This window comes from Nanorana parkeri, unplaced genomic scaffold, assembly GCF_000935625.1.
Source record: "Nanorana parkeri isolate BGI_ZX_2015 unplaced genomic scaffold, ASM93562v1 scaffold155, whole genome shotgun sequence".
NCBI lineage: Eukaryota > Metazoa > Chordata > Amphibia > Anura > Dicroglossidae > Nanorana > Nanorana parkeri.
The window spans coordinates 1,968,730-1,978,661 of NW_017306423.1; the positions used below are offsets into that span (position 1 = coordinate 1,968,730).

The following is a 9,932-nucleotide window of genomic DNA, read 5'->3' on the forward strand; positions in this document are numbered from 1 at the left end:
GTTCATGTATTGAAGGGATGTACTCAATATGTGTTTGTATTTGTTAGATTTGCAGACGTACACTTTAAGCGGCAGTAGAGAAAGAGAATCCAAGCAAATACAGAATATAAAATCTGCATTGTACAGCAACGTCATTAAATCAGCATGGGCTTGCTCTTATGTTTTATTTGCCCTGTACACAAATTAAGACCTTTGTTTTCTGAATTCCACCAATTTGCCGGTCCTGTAACATGGGACTGGAATTATGGTTGTATACAGTATTCCTGTCCATATATATTCCAGAAAGGACAGTCCAGTGTTCTGTGTCATTAGGCATTTGCATTTCTTTCACGTTGGCTTTAATTTAAAAAATACAGCAAATTCTCAGTTTTTACGTTTAACCGCAGCATACTCAATTTCCTCTATTTCTGCAGCACCCTGTGGTTTCAGCTTTGAAAAGTCAACACTCATGTATCATGTGTGTGTGTCTTGGCAATTCAGATGTACTGTTTCAGTTTCAGGAGGTGATTGGTCGTCTCTTTGAGGAATTGGCCCAACTTCATGGGGACCCTAGAAGAGAGTCAAAAATGTTAAACTGTATAGTTTAAAGACTTATCTATATATATATAGTGACTTGCCAGCAGCAATAATGTTCTGAAATTGAAGGGTATGTATGAGTTTTTGATTACCAACATTTTCTGTGAAATAAAAGGAAATTGAAATGCATCAAAGTCAATGGGGAAGGCCAATGTAGGTGGTTTTTAGGGGAGCATTATGCTATAAATGGAACCTCTCTACAACTCTCCTGGACTTGTTTGTTTTGCCAAAAATGTATCCCTCATTAGCCTTATTATTTAAATATTTTTCTACAGAAAGTAGAAAAACAAAGAAAGGAAAAGGCACACATACAATAAACTAAAGTATCCTAAATAAAACCCTCAACAAGAAAAAAAAAAAAAATCACAAAAAAGTGAAATAATAAGAAAGTATTATTTTAATGAAAGACCAATGTAAGCTTTGAATAGATACCCCGAAATTTGTACCCCGAAAAACGTAAGCAGAGGACAAAGGACCAGTCACCTTGCTCCCATTACTGACTTAACCATGCCTTGTAATGCAATGTGTCTCCAAGTGGAGTTGGAAATCTTGGTAGAAGCAGGACTTTCTTCCTCATGTCAGAGCATCCAGCAAGGAGAACAGTGAGCAGCACAGAAGTGATGCCCCCAAATCTCACTCTAGATCTCCTGAGACTAGAAGTCAGAGGCAGCAGTGCCTTAGCTCTCAATACAATATAACAGAAAACATTTGATTGGATAACTCACATTAGGAAACATTTCTGAATTGCCATAGATAGGATCAGCAACATTGACATGGTTCTGCCTTGAATTTTCATTCATTTGCATCATCTTTCTTCTGAGAAAAAAAGAAAAGTAAGTGCAAATAAAGGTTGAATAATTGTGGACATAGAGTACCAATACTGTAGGTTCTATTCATATATTACTGGAAAGTATAAAGCAAAGAGCAAAGCTCAGTAGCCCAATAAGAATTGATCACTCTACTTATTTGGATGTTATTAAATGAAATCTGTGTGGCTGTTCAAAACACTTATCAAAATTGTGAAGAAAATAATGTACATCTGAAATGCTGAACCCCGGGCAACCAATAAGAATCCATCTTGGACCTGACTTGCACACAATTTAGAATAATACCTATTTTATATTTGTTACATAGTTACATGATTAGTTGGGTTAAGAAAATACATAAGTCCACTTATAAAATTATTTTATTATAACATTTTATAAAATTTGTAATTAAAAATTGTTAATATCTAGTAATATTGTGTGTATTTAGAAATGCAACTAGATTTTTTTTTAAAACAGTTAACTGAGCTAGTAGAAATATCTTCTAGGAAAGTCTATTCCAAGTTTTCACAGCTCTTGAAGCCTTCCCAGACACAAAGAGTGTTTTTTTATGCAATGACCTAAAGGTAAATAATTTTGCACAAAGCTCACTATATGGATCATTTATGTATTTATACATGTCCCCCCTTAACTGCTTCCTCTCCAGAGAGAACAAATTCAGGTCAGTTAATCTTTCCTCATAGCTGAGCTCCTCCATGCCTCTTATGAGTTTAGTTGCCCTTTGCTGCACCTTCTCCAGTTCCACAACATACTTTTTATGAACTATTGACCAAAACTGAACTGTATATTTCAGATGAGGTTTTACAAATGCGTTCTACTGGCGCAGATTATGTCTCTGTCTCTTCGGTCTAGATCTGTTTTAACGCAAGAAAGTTTTCTGCTTTTTTGAGATGCTGCAGCATGACATTGCATGCTATTTTTGAGTCTGGTATACCAAAACACCCAAATCCTTCTCTGTTATTGACTCCTACAATTGTACTGCCACTAGAAAGTATGAAGCATGCATGTTTTAGTACCCAAGTGCAGAACTTTACATTTATCAACTTTATTAGCAAAATAGATGCACAATCAAACAGTGCATTCAGGTCCACTTGCACATTTGAAACATCTTGTAAGGACTGTATTCCACTACATAGCTTGGAAACACAAAAATTGTACTTTTAATCCCCAACTCTATATCATTTATAAAAAAGGTTAAACAGTAAGGGGCCTAACACTGAACCTTAGGGTACACCGCTAACAACACTGAACCTTGGGGGACACCGCTAACAACACTGAACCTTGGGGTACACCGCTAACAACACTGAACCTTGGGGTATACCACTAACAACCTCAGACGATTCATAGAATCAATCATTGATCACCACTCTCTGAATACAGATTTTAAGACAGTTTTCTATGCAATTACAGACTCAATTCTCTATATCTACAGACCTTAACTTATACATTAGCCAACTGTGGGGAACTCTGTTTAATACATTTGCACTGTTGCTTTACCCAGACCTCAAATCCAGTCTGGAAAAGTCTAGGAAGAGAGCTTAAATTGCACCTGTTGACTTGCCAGCAATATCAGTTTCTCCCTTTTTAAAAATATTTACCCAATATCTGGGTTGCATATTGAAGAGCCACACTCCACTTAATGGTCCGGATAGATTTTTATTCAATAAAGGGTTGAGGGGACAGTACAGAAACATTCAATGTGTTTTGAGGGATCATATAAATACTCCCTTCAACAGGGCTTACTAAGGGAGAACCTGTATGAGGTCAGTAATGGCTTAAAATTGGATACTGTTTTGTCTAGTGTGTGAGAATGCATAGAGCTCCTCATCAGTGTGTGAGAATATAGAGCTCCTCATCAGCTGATTTGGCATCCCTACCCAAAGTCCAGCATTGGTCACATCAATTACTGCATCACCACACACATTTTTTAGGTGTGTAAGAATCTCAATAGTCGGCCAATGCTCAGAAACTCAATTACAGCTCTTTGTTTTAACTAGGGATGCACCAATACAAAGTACCGTACTCGGTACAAGTACAAGTACAGATACTTTTCCAGCTCCAAGACTAGACTAGAGAAAAAATAAAAAATTAGGAGGCAGCTGCCATTTGTAAGGAGCACACGGAGCTCCTATGCTGACTCCTAACTTTTGAATTTTTCTCTTGTCTAGTCTTGGAGCTGGAAAAGTATCTGTACTTGTACCGAGTACAGTACTTGGTATCTGTGCAACCCTAACAAATACTGATACTTGTCCAAGTACTCACAGATACAAGTACTGATACATTTTTGTTTATTGTCATGTGACAGTTTTTCTAAAACAATATACAGACTAATGGTTTCAGGACAGTGGTAGGACACCAGAGCCCGGTCCCAGCTGCAACCGCTGCAACCCTGGTAGTTCTCATGAAAATGCCAAGTATCAGCACTGAAAAGTATCGATGCATCCCTAGTTTTAACCTCATTGATCTATGATTCACTTGGTGGAATTTAAAAAACAGAAGCACACAATGATTGAGTTAGACCATATCTGTATCGACAGACATGTTTAAACCAACTCATACCTAAATTTGTGACTTCTGTGGCTTATAGCACGTACGTCAATGGTAAAAAAAATACTTACTTTTTGTAGAACAAGATTAATAAAATTCCAATCACTATCAATATAGCAGCAAAACATCCACCACATATTGCAGCTGCCGGAAATGATTTAGACATCAACTGGGCTGAGGGCAAAAAAAAAAAAGAAGTTATCAACAGTCAATATTGTTGGACAACAAAATATATGATGGGGGAAAGGTGTCTATTGTTAACTTTCATGGTTGTAATGTGGATGTTATAAAATACATAAAACTGGTTTGGCCATCTGAGGTGCAAAAGGGGAGGCAAAGTCCAGCAATTACAGGGTATTAGATTTTTACCTTAAATGGTCATTTAACCCTTTGTTTTTGTTTTTTGCATATATCTACTGCTGGAAAGCAGTACACTACAGAGGCCCCTCCCCATTCAGAAAAGGCTCATAGTAAATATGAATGGGAAGCCTCTGTATTGAGTGCTTCCCATTTATTGAGTGCTGAGGCTGCTGAAAAAGAAATTGAGGATTTGGTGTCCTCAATTTCTTTTCTACCTCCCTCACACACACACGTATTATTAGACATGTGCGAAAACTAAAAATTAATTTCAGATGAAATGAACGAAAATGAAAAAAAAATTCATTTGTTTCATTAAACAAAACCTATTTTTATGCTATTTCTATTTTGGATTCAGCCATTGGCATGTTCTGGAGGCAGGGTGCGTGACGTCATATAACACTGCATGTGTTGGGCGCCGCCATTTTGGTGTATATCTAGGTATACACCAAGATGGTGGGGCCAATATCGGCGTGTGACGTCACCTGACGCCAGGCATGCATGGCATCATGTAACGTCATGCTCCCTGCCTCCAAGATGGTGGCACGCATTCATAGAACACGCCGGTGGCCAATATGGCCGCCGCACAGTCTCAAACAAATCACTATGCGCCTCCATATATTTTTCGTATATTCGGACAAATAGTAATTCATTATTTACATGTAGCCCGGGTCTGTGTTTTCTATTTTTACTTTTCTAGATGCACTTACTTGAAGAAAGGGCTCGGCAAGACATCCTGACACTTTATTTTTATAGACTCTATTTTAGTTTGACATTTATTGTTTACCTTCTGTTGTTTTATTTGATAAGAATACTTTTATTGTGCCTACAAGTTTAATACATTTCAATAAAAGTTTTATTTTTATCATACTTTTTAATATGTTTCTTTGTGGCTTAACAACATTGGAGTCTTTAAATGGTGCGGATATTGGGGAAATGGGTTTGGTTACTGGGGGTGTGGTCACTAAAGGGTTTGGTCACTGAGGGGCGCTGTAAAGCTTTCTCGCACAGGGCGCCTAAAGGCCTAAGGCCGGCCCTGCTCCCGAATGCTATTTAATGGCATTAGGGTCTGTGAGCCAAAGGGGTTGATTTACTAACCTTATAAACACACCACGAACATGTATACACCTCTGTAGTGTGTTCCCTCCCAGCATGATCTATGGGTGGAATCTAAACAACTTTGTAGTGTGTACACACCCAGCAGGTGTGTTGTGCAAAGCCAAGCATGAATTGCAAGGTGATGTTGTGTAAATTAGCTCTATGTTGTGTTGCTTGCGTTGATGAATGCAGGAATGTAAATGCATGAGCTAACCATTTTTGTCTAAACTGTGAAGCAGCATTATATATGCATCATGTGCATGATTTTTCCATATATGGCATTAGTGGAAATATGCTTTTGGAGACTTTTTGGTTGATAAATACGTTTTGCTGTGTGAAAATCACGACCACCTGGTGCGTGCGTTTGTTTAGGTTAGTAAATCACCCCCAAAGTGTCATAATACTTTTCATATGACACCTACTTTAGCCTGATAAATCTGGTTTCAGGATGACAAGACGACTTACATTCAACTTTTATAGTGATTTGTTGTGCAGTGGTCAATCCCTCTTTCACCTGTACAATGCATGACACTGTAGAGTTGTTCTGTTCCTTCCTCGCAGTGAAGGTGATGGTAGAGAAGTGGGTCTTTGTGCCATTTTCATGATTTGTAATCCAGTTTTCCACTTTTTCATTCTGGATATTTCCTTCCCAAGTGATTTGGGGGTTTATCTTCTTACATCTTCCGGGAGCTGTGCAGGTCAGTATCACCTCCTCCCCATCAAGCCAGCTCTTTTTTGGGGAGATCTCAGGTTTATCTATTAGATCTGCAAGGATAACACACAGAAAACTCCTTGAATGTTAACAATGATAAAATGCTGACACAGAGGGGACATTTATTAAGCAAATTAGTGACACAATTACCAGGCCGCCTCCCCTTCAGAAAAGTCTCTGCAACAGATTTACACCCCCGTGTGCCTGTATTTCTGGGCAGCCAAGTGTTACAGTTTGAACTTTAAAGTGTATTTCCACTTTTGCAGCAAAAATGGGATAATGCCCATTTTATGTGTTATATTTTCCCATTCACAGAGCATAAGCTTAAAAAAAATGCTGTTTAAATTGCTTTTGCTTGGATTAGAGTTTATTGACTTCTTCAGGGTTAACATTTCTACTTGCTTTTCCTTCTATTGTAATAGGAGGGATTTAGGGGCTTCTCCATTGTTTGATAATGGAGTTAATGAGAGAAACACAATCCTTAAATTTCAGTCCTATGTCTTTTCAGCACTCATAAAAAAAAGACTCTATTGCAGAACTTCAGGCAAATCTACTATCCAGGCCTTTAGGGCGTGCTAGATAGGGTGTCCCCTGCTGCCCATTGTGGCTCCTCCTGCAAGCCTCCATTGCACTACAGGACACAGAGGATGGTGGGAGGAACCACAGTGAGCAGTTGGGGAGGGGGGCATTTTTTATTCTGTTACTTTTGTCACAGCGACAGTGTCACTTTTATTTCTCACTCTTTGAAGTTGAATACATATAGAACCACAGGAAGTCTGCTAACTGGCTGCACAGAAAGCAATCAATTTTACAGGGACTTGGTTCGAACCACATACTGCTTGAAAGATGTTTTAGCAATAGGAAGCCAGACATACAATCCACCAATACTCACCAATCCACAGATGAGATATAAGGGCACCGGTGATAACTACTTCTTTTTAATTTCATATTGGAAAGCGTTAGACAGTCCAGAGTTCCTACAGTACAAAAAGAAAATGTAAATGCCAAGTGATGACTTCAAATAGGTTTAGAACCCCTGTCGGGTTTGTTTGTCCCTGCTATGGAAATGTTCCACTTAATATCTTTCTCAGTAAAAACAGTCATCTTTGATCATAAGGATAGATCTCCATAGTGGGGACACAAAAAGAGATTCTAACCCTCCAAACTCTACTTAAAATGTGCTTTTCTTGTTGTCTTTGAGCCTATTGGAGAGATTCTACTCACCTTCTCTCATGGAGACCATATGAGAAATGACGGAACATTTCTATTGCAACAAGTGCAAATATGGAAAAAAAGAAACATGTGTCTCTTCTGAAACGCTTGTCATTAAAATGTGTGGAATAAAAAGAGGCTCCTTAAGGCTGGGTTCACACCTGGGCGTTCCTAATAGGCGCGTTTTATGCACGTTTTTGAACTTGCGCTTGAAGCACATTCTTCTGTCCAATTAAACGCATGTTCGACGCGCGTTTTTATACCTCCCTGGCGGTATGATTTTTTGTTTCTATTTTTCCTTTTTTTCTCTGTTTTTTTTTTTTACTTTTAAACTTCCCACCAGTTCCACCCCCCTGCGACGCCGACGCTCGCAAGGGACGGAATCCAGAAGACGGATGCCGGCAGTGGCCGGAGGACACAGCGGGGATCGCGGACAAGGTAAGACCTACGCTGTATTCCCGAGTGTGGCTCGGGGTTACCGTTTGGTACAGAAATTAAACCCCCGAGCCACACTCAGGAATACCAATGGATACACGCTGAAATCTGCCCCTATGTGCGAAAAAGAAGCTCAAGTACTTTTTCGCGTGTAGGGCGTTTTTCAGCGCGACAAATCACGCTGAAATACGCCCAGGTGGGAACCATGCCCATAGGGATTAATAGGATTTCACTTCTTGAGCGTTTTTCAGCGCTTCGATTAGCGCTGAAAAACGCCCAGGTGTGAACCCAGCCTAAAGGTTTGAAGAGCTGCAGAGAGCTAAATGGCATGAGGAAGGGGATTTATGAGAAAGGGAAACAATGTGAGAAGTTCTGACAGCCACAGTGTTCAGAGATGACTACAGTAAAAGATGTGAACATTGTAGAAAAAGTTACATTTAGAAGGATTGCAAGAAATGAATGAAATACAGTAAACTCTCAGTTATCCGGTATTCAACTAACCATAAAAAAAATCCCCTGTGTACTCATTGTTTTGCTGATCTGCGGCATGTATTATGCTGGAAATGTTTGTTTGTCTATCTGTCTTAAGCGTGTCTATTTGTCTGAATTTGCTTTTGATTACAGCATTTCAATATTAATATTAGGGATGCACAGATACTTTTCGAGTACCAGTGCAGATACTTGGCATTTTCATGAGAACTACCAGGGTTGCAGCGGTTGCAGCTGGGACCGGGCTCTGGCGCTCCACCACTGTCCTGAAATCATTAGTCTGTATTGTTTTAGAAAAACGGTCACATGACAATAAACAAAAATGTATCAGTACTCGTACTTGTAAGTACTCGGCAAGTATCAGTACTCGTACTCGCAAAACTGGTATCTGTGCATCCCTTTATTTATATTTATAAAAACAAAATCATACATTAAAACAGAGATATACAAATCCCAGGAGCTCCGTGTGCTCCTTACAAATGACAGCTGCCTCTTAATTTTTATATTTTTCTCTAGTCTAGTCTTGGAGCTCAAAAGTATCGGTACATGTAGTCGTACTTGTACAGAGTACTGTACTTGGTATCTGTGCAACCCTAATTAATATGAAGTCAATACAGAGATTACGTTATGATATGGTATAGTATGGAGTAGGGCATTAGTAGTTGAACCTATTTTTAATAGTACCTCTCAAGCAACCAAAAACAACATTTTTCCGGAATCTACCAATCCCCATGGATGCTGGATAATGGGGAGTTTACTGTATATGGGAAAGCAGACTGGAGGAAGCTTTGCAGGTCAGAACTTTGAGTAGCAGTGAAGGAGCTGATGGTGAGAAGAAGCATTAAAAGATTAAGTGAAAGGGTTGTGCCCATTAACTGGTAAGACTCAGATGCAAGATATCATAGACAAGCTGACATGCCGGTCATTAATAGAGCATTACATTCTAAATGTCGCATTACCTGCTATTGTTCACATTGACCTCCCCTTTACATTTCTTGCTGTAGGTGACCATGTCTTTTGTTTCTTTTATTCTTCTGTTGATCATTCCATTTAGTTTTGCTCTTTCTTGAGCTTTTTCTTTCTCTGTCTCTACTTCTTCCGTATGTCTGTATATATGTGAATAATTTTGGGGATGTTATATTCTAAAAAAAAACAAAAAAACAGGAAGCTTGATCATTCGAGAGAGTTTAGTTATGAATTCCTCATTTCTGATCGTCAAGAAGTCCTCACTAAATCGTTCATGTTGTTTGATGCTTACTGAGTCTTATATTATAATCACTTTTTTTGTTTGTTTTTTATACTTATATAAAAATATCTAAATATATTTAGCTTAAAGGAGAATTATGACCTAACGGCAAATAAAAATACTCCTTACCTTTACTGTATTCGCATTCTTCCTCATTTCCAAAGTCGCAGCACATCCCAGATAAATGAATCACAACTCACAGAACACGGTCACCTGCAGTCCTGCTCCACGCTCCTTTCCTCTAACAGGCATTAAAAGTAAATGCAGCCCGTACTCAGCTTTTTTTTCTAACTATCTGCTGTGGCTGTGCTTTCTCTAATTGTGCAGAGCTGTGTATGGCCGGAGTGTGCACACTGACTTGTGGGAGCAGGAGGTGGAGTCTCAAGTGAGAAGATTGGCAGTGGCAAGTAATGGTAAAAACTGCTGACTCAGCCTC

At 38.9% G+C, this 9,932-nt stretch overlaps 1 long non-coding RNA gene across 1 annotated transcript; it reads right to left on the reverse strand.

Moving 5' to 3' along the window:
* Positions 1–518: 518 nt before the first annotated feature.
* Positions 519–4,105, reverse strand: LOC108785334. Its single transcript, XR_001941126.1, has 3 exons — positions 4,019–4,105; positions 1,302–1,392; positions 519–549 (listed from the first exon to the last, which is right to left on the reverse strand). It is a non-coding gene; the product is annotated as an uncharacterized LOC108785334 (long non-coding RNA).
* Positions 4,106–9,932: the final 5,827 nt, after the last annotated feature.